This window comes from Panulirus ornatus, chromosome 58, assembly GCF_036320965.1.
Source record: "Panulirus ornatus isolate Po-2019 chromosome 58, ASM3632096v1, whole genome shotgun sequence".
In the NCBI taxonomy this organism is placed as follows: domain Eukaryota; kingdom Metazoa; phylum Arthropoda; class Malacostraca; order Decapoda; family Palinuridae; genus Panulirus; species Panulirus ornatus.
In genome coordinates this window covers 36,891,585-36,899,091 of record NC_092281.1, presented here as the reverse complement: position 1 = coordinate 36,899,091, position 7,507 = coordinate 36,891,585, and the positions used below count along the sequence as shown (strand labels likewise).

The following is a 7,507-nucleotide window of genomic DNA, read 5'->3' as shown; positions in this document are numbered from 1 at the left end:
TCAGTGGTAGAGCGTGAGTCTCACACACTCAAGGTCGTGGGTTCGAGACCCACACCAGAAATATTTTTTGTCTTTATCTTTTTTCATTTTGTCCGCATCACATGTGTGCAACATTCAGTATGTTCGTCCAAGGTTATAGTGAAGATCTTCACAATAAATTGAGGTTTTCGACCTTATCTGAAAGGGTCAGGTCCACCAAGACGTCCTTGAAATCTTCCAGAAGCTTCTGGCGATCCTCCTCCAACTGCTGGGCACATCAGAGTTAACATGGGCCGGACATCGGTTGTGGAACGACTTAATCTGCTTCCGGTAGTTAGCAGGGATGATAATGAGGGCTCTGACCTCATACCAGGTCAGCTTAGTTCCAGTCTGTTACGTAGTTCCAGTCTATTGCTTAGTTCCAGTCTATTACTTAGTTCCAGTCTATTGCCTAGTTCCAGTCTATTGTCTAGATCCAGTCTGTTGCTCAGTTCCAGTCTATTGCTTAGTTTCAGTCTATTGTTTGGTTCCAGTCTATTGCTTAGTTTCAGTCTATTGTTTAGTGCCAGTCTATTGCTTAGTTCCAGTCTATTGCAACGAAAATAAAAAAGTAAAACATTTCTTCGTGAAAACTTGAGAGGAAAACACGACAGCAACATGGAGATTTACCCTGTGTTTATTTTGCCGGCTAATCGGCAACGGTCGGTCAAACAGTATTTTGCCGTGGTAATCTCAGTGCTTTATATAATACTAAGTCCCATAAAATGTTCTTGGGGGCGTAGCTCAGTGGTAGAGCACTCGCTTGGCATGCGAGAGGACCCGGGTTCAAACCCCGGCGCCTCCATTTTCTATTTGGGAAATTCATTGCTTTCAGTCATGTATATATATATATATATATATATATATATATATATATATATATATATATATATATATATATATCGTCCGATCAGGGAAGTTAAGCAACGTTGGGTCGGGTTAGTACTTGGATGGGTGACCGTCTGGGAACACCAGATGCTGTTATCCCTGGGGATAGGGAAGAAAGAATACTTCCCACGTATTCCCTGCGTGGCGTACAAGGCGACTAAAAGGGGAGGGAACGGGAGGCTGGAAGATAAAGATATTGTGAAGATGTAGCGAATATAAGGCTGCACTGATGATACGGATATCGCCGAAGCAAGTAGTAATGAAGATTAAGGTGCGCTGAAAATTATTTTGTAGTGAAGATAAATATATAGGCTGAAATTATTCTTTAGTGAAGATATATGTATATGCTGAAATTCTGTATTGAACACCATGGAGTAACGATAATGATGAGAGTGTACTGACGATGAGGGTTTAGTTAAAGTAGTGACAATTGCCTTTGCAATGATAATAAGGGGGTAACACAATGAGGAACAAACTTTCCAAAGCTACGTTCAAGTCAGACTTTGAACCAAGTTCGGTAAACAGAAGGGTGATGTTAAGATGAGAGTGTAGTGAGGAAGAGTATAGTGATGATAAGGATATTGTCAAGATAGGTTGTAGTGAAGAAAAGAATGTAGTGAAGATACGAATGTAGTAGAGATAAGGGTTATTAAAGATTAAAGTTTATTCAAAATAATTATGTAGTGAAGATAAGAACTATTTTTAGTTAACATCAGGGAGTACAATGGTGATGGTATGGTAGAAATAACGGTGTAGTGAAGAAGAGGGTATAGTGAAGATATAATTTATTGAAAACACGCTTGTAGTGAAGATGATGTTGTAGTTTGTGAATATGATGTAGTGAACTTAACCTTATTGACCTGATCCCCCAAATCCTCCAAGCTACGTTCAAGGGCGGATCCAAAGCCGACCGAAAAGGCTATTTCTCTGTGTATTGTTAGTGGTGGTGGTGTGTGTAGGTGTGGGTAATGATCTATTTGCACTGTATTAGGAGGGAGTTTTACACTCGTGGGGCCTCATGTAAAGACGTTGTTTGTGTGAGCGGGTAAAATCTAAAGCCTTCCTTGAAACCAGCTTAGTCAAGATAAGGTCATATGAAGATGAGGTTGTAGTGAAGATTATAATGAGCCTTGCATAGTGAAGATGAAGGGATTAAGGAGAGGAGATGTAGTAAAGAAGATTATAGTGAACACAAAAGGATTCAAGCTAGGTGCAGGGTCGACCTATGGGCTTGAACTTACATTTTAGGTCAAAGGCATCACCAGTACACCCTGGCCAGCATTAATGTTTATCCGTACACACACACACACACACACACACACACACACACACACACACACACACACACACACACATTTGGTGAAATCTTGTTTCCTCACATTAAATGTTATCCCAGATGTCCAAAATTCTTCTGTCTGCTCTTTCATTTTCTATGTTTTCCATTTGACTTTCTTCAGTCGAAGTGATTTCCCGTTCATGTTTTAGATTAAACTATATTTTTCAATTGACCAATTCCCTCTCCCATCTCATCATGACGCTTCTTATTGTTCTTTGATTTGAATCCTCAGTTTTCACCTCTCCTTCAACATGATAACCTCTGAATCTGTGAGTGTGTCATTACCTATTTTTACTCTGTGAGGAGAGAGTTCTACACTCGCCAGGCCAAATCTCTAGAACATTCCGTACTATTATACAACTTGTAAGATTTATGTATGGTGTCTGCCTTAACCATGACCTCATTCTTCTTATTCCATTCATCAACCACTCTTATATAAACTTTAAAATTACTTCTCTGAATATATTTGAACAATATTGCCCTAATTTCATGCTATGTTCTCTAGGTTTGTTTGTTTGTTTGTGTGTGTGTGTGTGTGTGTGTGTGTGTGTGTGTGTGTGTGTGTGTGTGTTCTCAGAAAGTAACTGTATACTATTCAACAATGATTTCTCAAAAGCCATTTACCTCATATCCTTTTATTTCGATGCTTGAAAATGGCTAAATTTTCGTCAAAGTGTTTTTTGTCTTATTAGTATTCATAATGATTTATTGATTCAAAAAGTATTGGTATTTCGAAACTATCTAGATCCTTCAACATCTCTAGCCATCTTCACTACACTCTCAACACCATTGGCCATCTTGACTATTTCTTCGACACCTTTAGATTTCATCAAATAATTATCGCAGCAAAACTAAATAAATCCGTCTACATATCCGGATTTGTATGGGATTTAATCTGGATAGATCTGGTTATGTGACGTCACATAACCCAGGGGTATATAAGGCCGGCGGCGAGAGAAGTGTAATCATTTGAGGATGGGACTCCGTACCGACAACATCTCCTCTCACAGTCTCCGGCAAGAAGAAAATTTGGTAAGTGCACCTCAGGCCGGAATCAAAATGAGTGTTCCAGTTGTAAAGTTGACCCAGAAGGATGTAAATGACCTGGTGGTCATGAGAGAGGTGGGTCGGGGAGGCAACGCCAAGATTGAAACGGTGTTGTTCCGTGGATCGTGTTGCGTCATCAAAACCCTTCTGGACGGAGTGAGTTCGAAAAGTCTTATGGATGAAGCCGACATTCACAGGAGACTGGCTGGGGCAGGAGGAGCCCCTCTCCTTCGAGCAGTGTGCCGCAACCCCCCACTGATCATCTTAAGCCACACTGGCCAGCCTTATGATAAGTACATGAGAACATGTCGGTCGGACGAGGAACTGGTCGAGTCCGCCATCATGGTCGCTCGTCGGCTGATGGAAATCCATAAGAAAAACATTGTCCATAATGACGTCAAGGTCGAGAATGTGACCGTGACGATGGGTGACAAGCCAGAGTTTCACATCATCGACTTTGGCTTGAGCGTTAAGAAGGGAAGCTGCGTTGAGTACAATGTTCCTGACCTGTGGTTGGCCCCTGAGGTCAGGGAGCGCAAGCCGGTCTCCCCAGCCAGTGACGTCTTCTCTTTTGGGCATCTAATGAGGCACGTGTCCATCCTGGTCAGGAACCAGGGTGTGCGGGAAAGCCTCCAGGATCTTTACCAAACAGCGACCCACAGCGACCCCTCAGAGAGACCAGCTCTGCCACTTATTATTGGTGAGCTGAAGAAGGTGATGAGGTCAGTCCGCCGGAGGCGTACCAGAGGAGGGGGCCAACGGAACCAGAGGAAGGGCAGGAAATGAGGTGCCCTTCCTCAACTATCTACCTCACAATAAGAACTTTGTTTTAGAGGAAATTTTACTTTTAATATAATGGCAAAGAACTTTGTTTTAGAGGAAATTATTATTTTTACATAGCTTAAAACGGAATAGACTTTTATTTTAGAGGAAATTAAAATATTTATTTAAAAGGGGAAAAAATTATGGAACTCGACATGCAACCACCTCCTCGTGGTGAGTTCTGGGTGATAAGAGATCAAACATCTCTTATCAGCTAAGAGTTGCATACAAACGTATTTCTTGATAAGTTAAAGACAACTGGATAATGTTCTTATGATCTTAAATGTTCTTAGAGTCTGGCTAGTGTTATCTTGGAGGTCTTCTATCCCCTACAGCTCGGGCTGGACCCAGACTGTATCATGGACAACGATAAAGCATCTTAGACTAGCTATCATGGACAGCGATAAATGATTTAGCCTAACCATTATGGACAACGATAAGTGATCTTAGCCTAACCATCATGGACAACGCTAAATTAGCCTAACCATTATGGACAACGATAAATGATCTTAGCCTAGCCATCAAGGCCCATTTTCAGTCGTCCATCATAAATTTGCATGTTATTCTAATATCATTAGTAGTTTTAACCTTATAAAAGACTGACGTGTCCCAAGCATTTTCAAATGGCATTTGTACTACTTAACTCTGGATGTTAGTGAAAACATGTGAGATAATCACGATTGAGCAGCTTTCCTGTGTGCTGTGAATTTATTACCTTCCTTTTTCCTCTCTCTCTCTCTCTCTCTCTCTCTCTCTCTCTCTCTCTCTCTCTCTCTCTCTCTCTCTCTCTCTCTCTCTCTCTCTCTCTCTCTCTCTCTCTCCTCTCTCTATCAAAATATTCGAAATTATGAAATTCAATGTAGCCAAACTTCTGAGTTTCTTGTTTGTCTTGTAAAGTGGATCGTAGGGTTTTGTCGATATATATATATATATATATATATATATATATATATATATATATATATATATATATATATATATATATATATATATATATATATATATATATATATACTCTATTTATCTATTTTGCTTTGTCGCTGTCTCCAGCGTTAGCGAGGTAGCGCAAGGAAAAAGACGAAAGAATGGCCCAACCCACCCATATACACATGTGTATACATATACGTCAACACACAGCACATATACATGCTTATACATCTCAATGTATACATATATATACACACAGAGACATATACATATATACCCATGTACATAATTCATACTGTCTGCCTTTATTCATTCCCATCGCCACCCCGCCACACATGGAATAACAACACCCTCCCCCCTCATGTGTGCGAGGTAGCGCTAGGAAAAGACAACAAAGGCCCCATTCGTTCACACTCAGTCTCTAGCTGTCATGTAATAATGCACACACACACACACACACACACACACACTGAGAACCAAACACTTTCCTATATATATATATTATTTTTATTATTTTTTATTATACTTTGTCGCCGTCTCCCGCGTTTGCGAGGTAGCGCAAGGAAACAGACGAAAGAAATGGCCCCCCCCCCCATACACATGTATATACATACGTCCACACACGCAAATATACATACCTACACAGCTTTCCATGGTTTACCCCAGACGCTTCACATGCCCTGCTTCAATCCACTGACAGCACGTCAACCCCGGTATACCACATCGCTCCAATTCACTCTATTCCTTGCCCTCCTTTCACCCTCCTGCATGTTCAGGCCCCGATCACACAAAATCTTTTTCACTCCATCTTTCCACCTCCAATTTGGTCTCCCTCTTCTCCTCGTTCCCTCCACCTCCGACACATATATCCTCTTGGTCAATCTTTCCTCACTCATTCTCTCCATGTGCCCAAACCACTTCAAAACACCCTCTTCTGCTCTCTCAACCACGCTCTTTTTATTTCCACACATCTCTCTTACCCTTACGTTACTCACTCGATCAAACCACCTCACACCACACATTGTCCTCAAACATCTCATTTCCAGCACATCCATCCTCCTGCGCACAACTCTATCCATAGCCCACGCCTCGCAACCATACAACATTGTTGGAACCACTATTCCTTCAAACATACCCATTTTTGCTTTCCGAGATAATGTTCTCGACTTCCACACATTCTTCAAGGCCCCCAGAATTTTCGCCCCCTCCCCCACCCTATGATCCACTTCCGCTTCCATGGTTCCATCCGCTGCCAGATCCACTCCCAGATATCTAAAACACTTCACTTCCTCCAGTTTTTCTCCATTCAAACTCACCTCCCAATTGACTTGACCCTCAACCCTACTGTACCTAATAACCTTGCTCTTATTCACATTTACTCTTAACTTTCTTCTTCTACACACTTTTCCAAACTCAGTCACCAGCTTCTGCAGTTTCTCACATGAATCAGCCACCAGCGCTGTATCATCAGCGAACAACAACTGACTCACTTCCCAAGCTCTCTCATCCCCAACAGACTTCATACTTGCCCCTCTTTCCAAAACTCTCGCATTTACCTCCCTAACAACCCCATCCATAAACAAATTAAACAACCATGGAGACATCACACACCCCTGCCGCAAACCTACATTCACTGAGAACCAATCACTTTCCTCTCTTCCTACACGTACACATGCCTTACATCCTCGATAAAAACTTTTCACTGCTTCTAACAACTTTCCTCCCACACCATATATTCTTAATACCTTCCACAGAGCATCTCTATCAACTCTATCATATGCCTTCTCCAGATCCATAAATGCTACATACAAATCCATTTGCTTTTCTAAGTATTTCTCACATACATTCTTCAAAGCAAACACCTGATCCACACATCCTCTACCACTTCTGAAACCACACTGCTCTTCCCCAATCTGATGCTCTGATATATATATATATATATATATATATATATATATATATATATATATATATATATATATATATATATATATATATATATATATATATATATATATATATATATATATATATATATATATATATATATATATATATATATATATATATATATATATATATATATATATATATATATACATATATATATATATATATATATATATATATATATATATATATATATATATATATATATATATATATATATATATATATATATATATATATATATATATATATTGGGGAGGAAATATCTAAAAACATTTTGGTGTCTCAGATTTTAGATATTAATCAAGGTATATTTACGCCACTGACTAACATTATTACCTTCATTTCCTTCTAGCAGATACAGGTTTTCAGATAATGCAATTATCAATAAATGGACCATCACGAGCATAGTTAGTTCTGAGTGGGGCTTAATATGTTGTGCTTCTACACAATGACAACAAATATGGATCACTCCCAATTGGTGGTTTAAGTATGATGAGTGAACAGCAGGACACAATC

At 39.7% G+C, this 7,507-nt stretch overlaps 1 non-coding gene across 1 annotated transcript; it reads left to right on the top strand.

Moving 5' to 3' along the window:
- The first annotated feature begins 751 nt into the window (after positions 1-751).
- On the top strand, positions 752-823 carry TRNAA-GGC (transfer RNA alanine (anticodon GGC)). The gene has a single exon. It is a non-coding gene; the product is annotated as a tRNA-Ala (tRNA).
- The last annotated feature ends 6,684 nt before the right edge of the window (positions 824-7,507 follow it).